Source organism: Cinclus cinclus, chromosome 1 (assembly GCF_963662255.1).
Source record: "Cinclus cinclus chromosome 1, bCinCin1.1, whole genome shotgun sequence".
NCBI classification, from domain to species: domain Eukaryota; kingdom Metazoa; phylum Chordata; class Aves; order Passeriformes; family Cinclidae; genus Cinclus; species Cinclus cinclus.
Genome location: NC_085046.1, coordinates 71,764,492 through 71,776,537, shown reverse-complemented (window position 1 = coordinate 71,776,537; position 12,046 = coordinate 71,764,492).

Genomic DNA, 12,046 nt, shown 5'->3' with positions numbered 1-12,046 from the left:
GCCCATCATTTCTTAGATAATGATCAACATTTTCTCTGTTATGCTCTCCATTTTAGGCCCCGATTCAGAAAAGCGTTCAGGTACATCTTTATCTTTAGGTCCTCTAGCAGCCTTCAGTAAAAGCATACAGTTTGAAAGTAAAGTGCTCTGCAAAATGGGGTCCTTCACAGAACTAAAGAGAAAGCTTACACAAGAGAAAAGCAGCTTTGCTTTCCTTCCAGTCACACTTGGTTTATTCAGTTGCTCTTGCTGTGTACAGCTGTGGATTGCTGGCAGTGTGCTTGGATGGAATTTGCAGGATTCACAGCTTCAAAAATGAGATGTGCCAGCCTTTAGAACAAGCTTGTACAAACACGGGAAACCAAAGCCTCCATGTAAACAAAGGGAGGTAATACATATATTCACACCTGAGCAAACAGACACACTCGTACATGAAGCAGCAATGCTCCAGCAGGTTCTACAGCATTCACTGTATTAGCAGACACAGCTCTCATTTCTGCTATTGCTTTTCTCTTGGCTTCATGATCAGAGAACCACTGGGGCCAAGCCTGCTAGTTTTGCAGCACACTGTAAAATGTATGAAGAGGTCTCAAAAGCTCTGACAGGGTCTCATCTATACTGAGCTAGCTTTATAGTTGTGCTCAGGGAGTGCAGTGTGCTGCACTGAATTCCTACTTTATTTTTTGTTGTCCATGTACTTTTTGTGTTTTCTGTAGTTTTTGCCTGTAAGCATGGATTTGCCAGTTGTCTTGCTGAGATCTTGGAGGGAAGGAGATGTTGTTTGATTTTTGAGGAGACAATGAAATTTTGAAATATATCCTGTAATTTGAAAGACGTAGTTTAGATACTAAACCACTAAGTGATGTGTAATCATAGAGACCAGAAGAAGAAAAACAACTTAGCATCACAAATATTGAACACTTCTGAACTCAGGCACAGAAGACCTGCCAGATATCTCAAGACTTCATAAGAAGCAAGTTGCTTCATCGTAGTCTTTGCTGCCTCAGTGCCTTCCCTGCCCTGCCACTACACCAAGGAGCAGCCCTACCTTCATTGCTGGTGTAAGATGAGCTAGACTGTACTTTCTGCTTCATTACAGAGTAGCCATATTGGTCCTGAACACACAGTCAGAACACGTGGAGTCTTTCATGTCTGAGCACACTTGTCCAGCTAGTGTGGCAGGCTTCTGGATTACCAAGGCTCACCGTCATCTCCTTAGAGTTGGATAGGCTGACCTCTTGTATAGCCACAAGTCCCATTTACTACGCTGAGAGGTAGAAACATTCAACCATAATCACAGTTAGCTCAGATTTGACATAGTCTTCAGTATAAGATTTACAAAGATTTAATGTTACTTCAAGAGGCTTGAAAAAGTCCCTGAGGGAGTTCATCCACAGGAGTTAGATTCCTTCATGGGATGCATTGAAGTCAGATGGGTACGTAATTCCCATTAAGTTAACTTGTACAAGTATTTTTATAAGTCCCTCTCGGCACTATTCCCTCTTGGCTTCTCTTCCCTCTTCTCCTTCCCCCTTCAATCTTTTACATAAAGATAGCACTTAGCATAAAGATGTGTTGCAAGGCTCTTCTCAGTGCCTATGAAGTGGTTTTAAACTCTGGCAGAAGTGCCTAAGTGTACAGTGTTCAGTGAAACTGAAAACAGTGGGGATTTTTATGGAGATGTTGTGCAAGCTCTGTTCTATCCAATACATTAATCTCAAATTTCCCAGGTGTCAATGTAAGAAGACTAAAAGATGGTGCTGATTCCCCAGGGCTCTCCCTATCTTTTGGCACTGCAATTAAGTCCCCTAAGTCTGATTCCCATTTCATCTATTTCTGCATGACTGAATCAGGAGTGGTGGTTTTAACCAGTGACATAACAGGAAATATTTTAGCCAAAGCTATGTAGCTAAGTCTTAGTTATACTTTTTTATCTTCAAAGAAAAGACAGATAATATACGATGAACTGCATTACCAACAAAAAACACGGAAAGAAAGTAGGGAAGGGTGGAAGCAGACAACTGACAAACCAGTAATTTCTTAACAGGGAGATGAAATGAACAACAAATTTGTTTATCAGACATTTGGTTAACCTCTAATGGAACATTTCATAATTTATAATTAAGCTTTCCATTTTGTTTTTAGACCTTAATAGCTAAATTGGCATCTTGTAGACCAGGCCAGGAATCAGGCACAACTCCCTCTCTTCATCAGTTCTCCTCCGAAGCTGCATCAGCCCCATTTTTCGATGTGGCTGATGTCTTGTTCCTATATCCTCTTCTGGCTATGCTGTGTTGGTGAAGGAGACCTCCTCACTCCTCCTTCCCAGGCCACCTTCCCAGAACTGTTCACAGAGACCCCTTCCTGGGAGCCCTCCCCACCTCCTTTGTGTTGACTGAATAGGTTTGCTTTGATATCTTCAAGCTACAATGAGTTTATTTCAACTGAGATTGGTTAAGGCGTTGTGCATCTTAACAGCCTTCTCTCCTGGCAGGGTGTACAAATGAGCATTTGGTGATAAAAACTAAGCCAACACAGCTGCAGCTGAGAGAGAACATGTGGACAAGACTTTGCTTCTCCATCTGAGCCCATTCAGTTGTGTAAGGTAGAGCTTCAGCGCTCTTTATGCTCCATCCATTTAGGCAAGAGCAGGGAAAAAGAAAACAGACAGGAGACAGAACTTGAGCCAAAACTTTCCCTTTGCTACCACGCCAAGAAAAGGCTGGAGAAGGGTCTCAGATGTGGTGGTTGTGAAGTCAGATGGGCAGCCTGGGTGCTATAAATATTAGAGTGTGGTACTCGGCTTTAGCACAGCCCGGCTGGAAAGGATTTTGCTCTGAGGGCCCCACCAGATCACAGTGACTGGAGGTGGGAAATGGACTTTCATGCCGTTCCAATTTGGTAGACACAGTTTGATGTCCCAGCTGAGGCTCCCGGGGGGAAATAGGAAGATGAGGGTCTAGCTTGTGAATCGTGCCAAGTGTTAGCTGCCACACTGCCTGCCTGCATCAGATTTGCATAATTTTCCCCTTTCTCAATAGCAGAAGTGCACGCACCTGGAGGGCTTTGATGACAGAAGTACAAGCGCCTGGGGAATTCTGGCACCACCAGGGTCAGCTGGCTGCTGAGAAGAGGTTCAAAGGCTCTAAATACTGAGCCTCAGGGTCCAAATTCTCTGTCCAGGAATGCTGATCATATTGGCTGTTTTATTTCAATGGTTGGACAAATATTACTCCCAAAATCTGAAAAGTTGCTTTTGCACTTTGAGGAACCTGCCTTTTTCCTCAAATGTCATTATTCCATTTAAATCCCCCATAATAGCCACTCTTGCTCCATCCCTTTATCCCACTCTTCCTGATGTACTCATCCTTTTAAAAACTCACAAATTAATAAAGCTTGTTCCTAAAACTCTGCCAATTATGTAAGTGGAGACTTTTATCACCCATGTTTTGGAGTAAAAAAGGCATCAAATTACCTAATGCCAGGGCAGATACTGTGTAAAACTGTGTGTTTTAACCAATGATTCCATCCAATAAGCGAGGTCAGTCCATGACTGTCTTCCATAGGTTTGTTACAGGTTTTTTAAGGTAGGGAAGGAAGAAAGTAATTTGTTAATTGGAAATTGATTCCATCCTACTCCTCTTGAAGTCCATGTAAGAAATCCTATGAATTTGAGTAGGCATAAAAAAAGGCAAAATCCAGTTAGTAATAAAATGTTATTTTCTGGCCAGTAAGAGGCTTTTATTAAAATACTATTAAGTATTAAAAAACAAACATGAATGCTACAGAACTCCACTTGACATGAATGTCTTTTTAAAAATAAACAGATATGTTTGATTATTTGTAATCCAGTATAATCGACTGTGTAATATTAAATATTTTAAGAAAAGTTTTCTTCCATTTGTTCTCAGCATGGTTGGCCTGAAGCCAAATCTTGTTATTTTTAAAGGCAACACTCCACTAAGGGTTTCAAATTTCTTTCATGTTGGCTCTTTTTATGGCGTTTTGAAATTGATTATGCACAGCAAATTTATAAGACAGGGAAAAAAACCAAAACCCACAAACAAACTATGGCAGCATATTTCTCTCATGTAGGTAAACTCCAGGTCTTGTTCCCCAGGTTTTTACAGCAGGAGAGACTCTACAAAGTAGTTGCTAGGAGAAATAAACCTGTAAGTATGGAATAATGGTTAAAATACTTCTTCCATAAAGCCAAAATATAACCAGTTCCTCCCTAAGCCACTATCAGAGAAGGAGAAGCAGGTGCATTCAGAGCTGAGAGTGCCAGTGGTGAAAGAACTTGCCTGAGCCTCAGCCAGATATAGAGGTCTGGGGAGAAGACAGCTTGTCTACAGACTGAAACCAGGACCTTCATTTCATACAGTTTTGAATGCACTGTTTAATGGCCTTTTGGTGCCAAAAGATCACATACATCAATCTCTGCAAGAAACTGGATTCTGCAGTAGAAGGTGACAGAGCAATTTTTCTCTGATGGCATTTCACTCCCTGGCAGAAAGTGTATGCTTTTGCTCTTTCCTGGATGTACACCTAGCAAATCAAGTTTGCTATGACTGTTCTGTTCCTCATGGTCACAATAGGTATTTTGCACCCCTACCACATCCTCCTTCCCATGACAGCCTCTTCCGTCTGCCATTCTCAATCTCAGAATGATTCAAGTCTTGAATTTTAAACATCCAGAATTAACCATGCCACATTTGAATGTCTGGGGCCCAGCCCCAATGTGTATTAATTTGGCTTTCCACTCAAGAGGTGTTTTGTCTCAAACAATGAAAACACACTGTACATTCAAATTAGCTTTCATTGCATTTGAGCCCAGCTAGCAGGCTAGGACACAGGTTATATTTCCAAATATTGTTTGGCAAACATCAAACTAGAAACATGCTTTCCTAAAAGAAGATGGAATTTCTCCAATATTAAACCATCTCCAAGAGCTGGGACTTTAATTAAAATAACGATTACTGCAAGACTCGTAATGAAATTGCTAGTTTGATCATCTCACATTCCTACCCTACTCAGGCTTCTAAGGTGACATCCTTTTCTTCCTAAAAATTTCCTGCAATGTAAAAAATGACATGTGTGGGCACCCCAATTCTCTTGTAAGATATTTGTACAGGCCTATAACCTCTTTTGGGGATTTCTTCTTAATTTGTATTCATTCGCAACCAGCAGAGAGAATGAAAAGTGAGGCAGGGAGAAAATCATTCCAGCAGTTCTGCAGCACCCTGCAGCTTAGCAAAGGTAATTTGTGTAGTTACAGCCCTGCTTTTATTGAACACATCTGCAGCAGTCATTGGATTGGGATGTTTCCTTTATGCCTCCTTGAGAGCTAGTACACGTCCTGGGTGGAAGGCTGAATTTGAGAAATGTTCATATAGCCTGTGACCAGCTATGAGAATAAAAAGTCAGATGACTTTGATCCTATTAAACCACAGAGATACTATAACACACACACATACACACACACACAGAGAAGATAAACAATAGAAAGGACTCATGGGTAAACAGCTATTTATTTGTTATGATCTCACCCTAAAGATTTTCACGTTAAGGCTTAATGTGGTTTGGTGCAGAGGTGAGCTGGGGCATGGGGTTGGACATCAAGCCTGTAAATAACAGTATAAAAAACACTTCAAAATTCTGTTCAGATCTTTTTTCCTTGTCTAAAATGGAATTTATGGATTTTGCCTTTCTACTATTAGGATGAAAATAAAGTAGGATAAGACATCCTTGCAATTAGAAGCAATTCAGGATAAAAAGTTAATCATGACTAAACAAGGGCAGCTGCGGGCAAAAGGCAGAAGAGGACTGACCTACAGCCACAAGGTTGATTTTACCCAGCCAAGCAGATGAGGAATAGGGCTAGATACCTGGAGTGTTCATGGGGCACTATTCCCTGAGAGTGAGTGAAGGAGATGCAATGGAAGCACACACTCCCTTTAAAAACCAGAAGGAAATTCTGTTTGACCAAACCAAAGGTGCCTGCCATCCCTTTCCCATCCCTCCCAGGCTCTGAAATGTTCAGAAGCAAAATAGTGGCCCATTCTACTTCTGATTTTATTCCTGCAGTTTTTTTTTGCATTTTAATATCATTCCTGCTACACCTAGCACTGCAAGTATTGTGTTCATATATACCCAGGGAAAGAAAAAGACATTTAAAAAGTGTAGATTCCTCACTACACTACATAGAAATCTGTCAAAATTTTGCACAATAGACCAACTGACAATTAATCTTCCTTTCACCCCCAGCCACAAGCTGTGCTTACATTCCTTCATGTCAGAAAAAGCACATTCATCCATTATCTGCCTCTTTCTTGTCCCACTCACCAAACAGCTGTAATAAAAAATCCTACCTTATAAATTACTTCAGAACGCAAAGGGAAATCTCTCCATTTTGTAACAACTTGGCTAATTTAAAATGGAATGAGGATTCTTTTTCCCTCATGTTTTATGCTAGCATATACTTTCTAGGACATCATATCTTGTTATCAATTTACAGCAAGTATTCATCCAGATTACTACAGGGTCCTCCAGCAAATGCAGAAACAAATTGACATTAAGAAGCCACACATTTTCTGTAGGGAGTCACCTTCTGCAAACCTTGCCTGCCCATAAGTATGCATAAAAATGCGGCTTCTGGGAAAAAAAGATTGAATTCTTATCTTGGGGGAATGGAGCAGGGAAGTTGCATTATTAATAAATCCAAATGTTAGGCTTAAAAAATTATGTAGAGTTTAAGCAAGGGTGATATATTGTACTTCCCTATTTGAGAAGGAATGGCAAGGCAGGCCAGACATGGCCATTTTTTCCTTGAAGACAACTCATTTTCTTTCATGTGCTTATTCAGGACTCATGACTTGAGTGCTTTTTAAGTGGGAGTCCCCACAGGACCTGCATTCTGGCCCTTTCTCCACCATGTCAGTTCAATGGGTATGCAATTCCACTGAAGTGAAATGCTCTCTTTTCCCCGTTTAGCTTTCAAGAGCAGTGAGGCATGTTACTTTTTATTTTTTTATGACTGAAGAAACCAACTTGTCTGTCACACCTTTTGCTGCAGTCGGATATGAATAGAGACCCAGCAGCCATCGCTCACAGATTCCCTGTATTTACCAGAGGGTCTGTTTAAGGAGCTGATAAAGGAACTTTAGAAGCCCCAGACACCATCAGGAAGGACATATTCCCTCAGACTTCACTGCCCAGGAACTGAATTTCAGCAGCTCTGCTCACATTCTTTATCAGCTATGGAGCCAAGGATGGTCTTGGATCTGGAGTCTAAACTGCAAAACCCACACTGGTGTGGTGACTACAGAGCTCCTCAGGACTGCCTAGGCTTTGTCCAAGGCCACTTCAGGCCCCAGAGCATGGCAGAAAGCAAGGCTGCCTAAAGTCACCCTCATCCACATTTCCCTCAGGCATCCATACAGACTGCACCTCTGAGATGCGACTGAATTTCACTCAGCCTTGACTAATGAATTGACACTGTCTGTTTTGGCATGGGCTTGTCCCTGCAGTGCAAAACTGCTGAGAATAGGGGCTGATTCAAGAGCAAAAATTATCTTGTGACCAAGAGAGCAATCACAGCCCTCATGACTGCACACAGTGCCCTTCCTTCAGTGCTGCTCTGAGAGGATGGCACAGGGGAAGGACACCCACTCAAATAATTTGCTGGGCTGGAACCCAACTGCTGCATTGATGGTCGGCATGTCAGAGTGCTGCTGGCATGAGATTAATATAAATGCATGAAAAGGTACATCTGAGGGGGTGTGTCCTGAGTCTTCCTTGCTGGCTGCATCCCAGGATCACAGCTGGATAACCAGCTGTGTCCCAGCTCTGAAGCACTGCCAAGCTGGAAGCCTCTTTACTGCCACTCCTCTTTATCCTTGCTGCTACTTATTATTTTACCCTTTTCCACACTTCTGCTGCATACAAATTGCCCAGCTGACAAAGAGTATTACAATCAAAATCTTGATATGGGCACAGGAGGACACACACAACATTTTATGCAGAGCCGACAATTAGAGTTTATTGTTAGTCTAATTATTTTTTCAACAGTAAAATCAAAACTAATTGAACAGTAATTCGAAGTCCAGTTACAATGATAAAGTTACTATAAATATTTATAGTTTGTATTATCTAATTATTGCTAATTCCCATTAATAGCCCAGTTTATTATTCACGAACTTCTTGGTATATACCTCTTTTTGTTATATCACACTCACCTTTCTTATGAGTAGCAACAGCAAATAATTAGCACCTGAAGTTCTTCATTGGGAGGAATATCTTTAGTCAGGTGGCTGCTTGAATTCTTCACATAGTCTGTTAATACCACTTTTTAAATTGGTGCCAAACTTTAGTTACTGGTTACTCAGAGGAGGTGTTGGAACAACACGCATGCTGAAATTTCTTTAGGGTAAAACCATGAAATTTTACAGAATGATGGCAACATCCAAAATAGGTTGGATATTAGCCATCTGTTGTGTAAATGCCAATTCAGGTAAAACAAAATCTGCAATTTTAACAATGGTAATGGTAATGGTAATGGTAATGGTAATGGTAATGGTAATGGTAATGGTAATGGTAATGGTAATGGTAAAACAATGGTAACATCTTATTTCCTAAGGTGAAGGGCTATAAAAGCCTTTCTGACACTGGTTCTGCTGATGAAGTCTTGTACATGCCAATTACAACAATGCTTATGTCAGTAAAACTCTTCTTACCCGTTCTTTTTCCAGCTACAGCCAAATAAACTGCAGTCAAAGTGTTCCATGTTATTCCCCCAAACACATGAGGTTTTCTTTCCAGCTGTTCACATCTGATAGAGTCACACTTTCATTTCGAGGAACAGTGACTTGTGGTTTTAAGTCTTCATCCTATTCTGGATACTAACATCAAGTAATCCCTTGAGCTATTCAGCATTGAAATTAAAATTAATTTCCACTGACAGTAGTGGATTTAGGATTAAAATAGTGATTAGCATTTTAGGTAGTAGTGCACAGTACACAGGTACAGGCTTAAATATATATATATACACATGTAAGCTGAACACTTGGAATATGGTACTAAGTGACAATGTATCACATTTCTGGCAAAGTTCAGCATTTATAAGCAGAAAGGAATGAACATCTAAAACCATAAATCTTAGACTGAAGTAGATTGAATCTTGTTTTTTCCATAGACAGACTGAATCTTGGGTGATCCCTACTGCTTTACTTGGAAAACAGTCATATTACCACCTACCAGCTAAAATAGCTTGCAGTAAATCAGAAGAAAGGGGTATTGGTTAGTGATTATGAGAAGGGAGAAGAGCCAGATAATTCTGGGGAAGAATTCCCCTCACATTGCCTGTGTGTACCCAATACCTGTCTGGTGGCTAAGTTGGAAGGGTTTTAAATAGGAGAAAGAATCTAATTTCTGGTTTAAAACAGAAAAAATATGGATTTGTTATGCACCTAAAGAAACAACATTTCATCACAAGACAATTCAATAGATAATGTGTAGATAGAGCTAATAAACTGCTGGTGTAACCTCAATTTTGTTTGTAAACTTGTCTTCATCCAGCAGGCAAAAAACGTCATAAAACTGTAAATGACTTACAGCTCCTTTAAGAAGAGATCAATAAAAGCAAAGTTGTCAAGACTTATGTAGAAAAACCTTAAATCTTACAGAGTAATGAAAAAGAAACCTATATATATTTATGAGTTTATCCATGTTCAGTTTATAATAATTTCTCAGATTTTTTGGTGTCCATATAGTCTTCTTCTTCTGCATTAGGTCTAAAATGTCAGGGTATAAGAGGCTTAAATGCCATTGACTTGATTGCAGTAAGAGTTAGGTTTTTAAATGTCTTTGAAGGTCTGGTCTTTACATTTACTTTCTATGTTCAGGAATGATAGATTTACAATTCTCACAGAACTACACTGAGAATAAATACAGTAAAGATGATTAAGTGATAAAACTCCTTGGTAATTGAGACTATGTGGGTATCTTAGGTGAATAAACACTCACGTTTGCAGGACAATTTGACAATTTTCAGCTTACATCAGTTTGCCCATAACTAGAGGTGAGAAGGAAACAGGAAAGCAGAAACTGGGAGGACTTTAGGATCAAAGCTAAGTGACCTTGACAGGAAGAAGGCTTTTATATCTCCAGAAGGAAGCAGCCCGAGCTAATGACAGTCAAAATGCACTAGAAGAGCATGTAATATTTAAGATACTGAAGTGGAACACATTATGAGTGCAAATAAGTAAAATTTTTAGAGATGTTTGAGATTTAATTAATTGCATTCTTTGTTGCAAAAGCATGCATTGCTCTGGATATAGGCAGCAAACATTTGGTCACTTCAAGTTATATTTAAGTTCCAGTCATTTAAGCTCTTGTCATGAAAATCAGGCTAACAGAAATTTTGCCAGTAACAAAAACTGAAAGAAGCAATAGGAGAACAAAGAAACATTTTTTTTTAAAATTAGGAGTGACTTGCTGGCTCTACTGACACAAAATTCTTTACAGACAAGACTGAGGCTGATTGTTTCTGTTCACTGCTTTCTGTAAGAGTATCAGAGATGTTTAGATTTGGCTCAAGAAAATACTTAAGATACGTGGAGTCTTTTCATTAAAGGAAGAACAGATAATTTGCCCCTCTCTGATGCGAAGCAGCATCAGAGATTGTTCTGGCACCTTAGGTGGTCACGTTTCTTTTCTTACTGGAAATAATTTTCTTGAGCATTAACTGCAATGGGGAATGCCTGATGAAAAGGATTTTCTGAAACAGAAGTCTCTCTTGTCCAGATTAGTATCTCCTTGTTTGTTTGTTTGGTTTTTTTTTGTTTTCTTTTTTTTTGTTGTTGTTTTGTTTTTTTTTTTTAGCAGGGACATCTATTTACAGGCATAAAAGCTCAAATTGTACAGAAATTATTTATTTTAATTTTGCTGCTCCCAGACTACTTCTCCAGTTTTGTTTTTTTTATGTTGGCTATCAATCCTGGCAACTCCATGAATTAATTCAGAATCAAAATCAAAAGCTCTGGTGAGCAAAGGCCAATTTTGCTGTCTTCATTGGCTTGCACAGAGAAATATTCTACTGAGTCCTGGACTGAGAACAACCACTTGAATCATATGTTCTGTATTTTTAGGATTAGCTCCTTCAATTGTCTAAAACATAAAAGCAGAGCTGTCCTAGAAGCTTCTAATCCCCAATTTACTGCGTATGATGATCACATAGTTATTTAGCATTAACAATATAGTTAAGAGTTGCAGGATGGCTCCAGTTCCCTTACATGGAAAACAATAGAGAAGAGTCTGTGTGGAACAGATTTTAAAAATAAAGTACCATAATAAAGTCTCCATTACACAAGAGGAAGATTTCAATAATTCCATTATAGACTCCACTTGCAAAAAACCCAAATTCTTTATATCCCAAAGAGATTCCACATATAATTGCAAAGAATTTAGCAATACCAGAAACACCAATGGTTTTAAGTCAGATTGCAGTCTTTCCTGACTTTTGTTGATGTTGTTTTCTGCTTTTTTTTTTTTTTTCCATTTCTATGAAGAAACATTTTTACAGGGATTTAATCACATACATTTTTTTGGTTTCAATGCCCAGAGAAAACTCCTCACCAGAGGAGTATGGTTTAACAGTACAAGCAAAGGCTTTCATCACCTGTGTAGTATTTGATTTTCACAATGTATGCACACAGAGCTGTATGAACCAAGAGAAAAAAAAATAAAATTGTGCCATTCAAATTTTCACAGTATTTCTAATTAAGCAACTCATTAAGGTTTTTCAAAGAAATAGTGACATAAGTGGCATTATGAAATACTTCAGAAGCTATTCAGTCACAAGTAACATTATTCTTGTATACATTTTCATATTCTGAGAAACAAAATTGCTAACAAAAAAATATATTAAAAGGCCCTTCTCAAAGAAGAAAGCCACCTCTCAGATTAGTGATTTGAAAAGCAAGTATGCATGTTTCCTATTCAAGAAACTTCAAGAGTTTCAGAAACATCACTCACTGTTCACAAAACC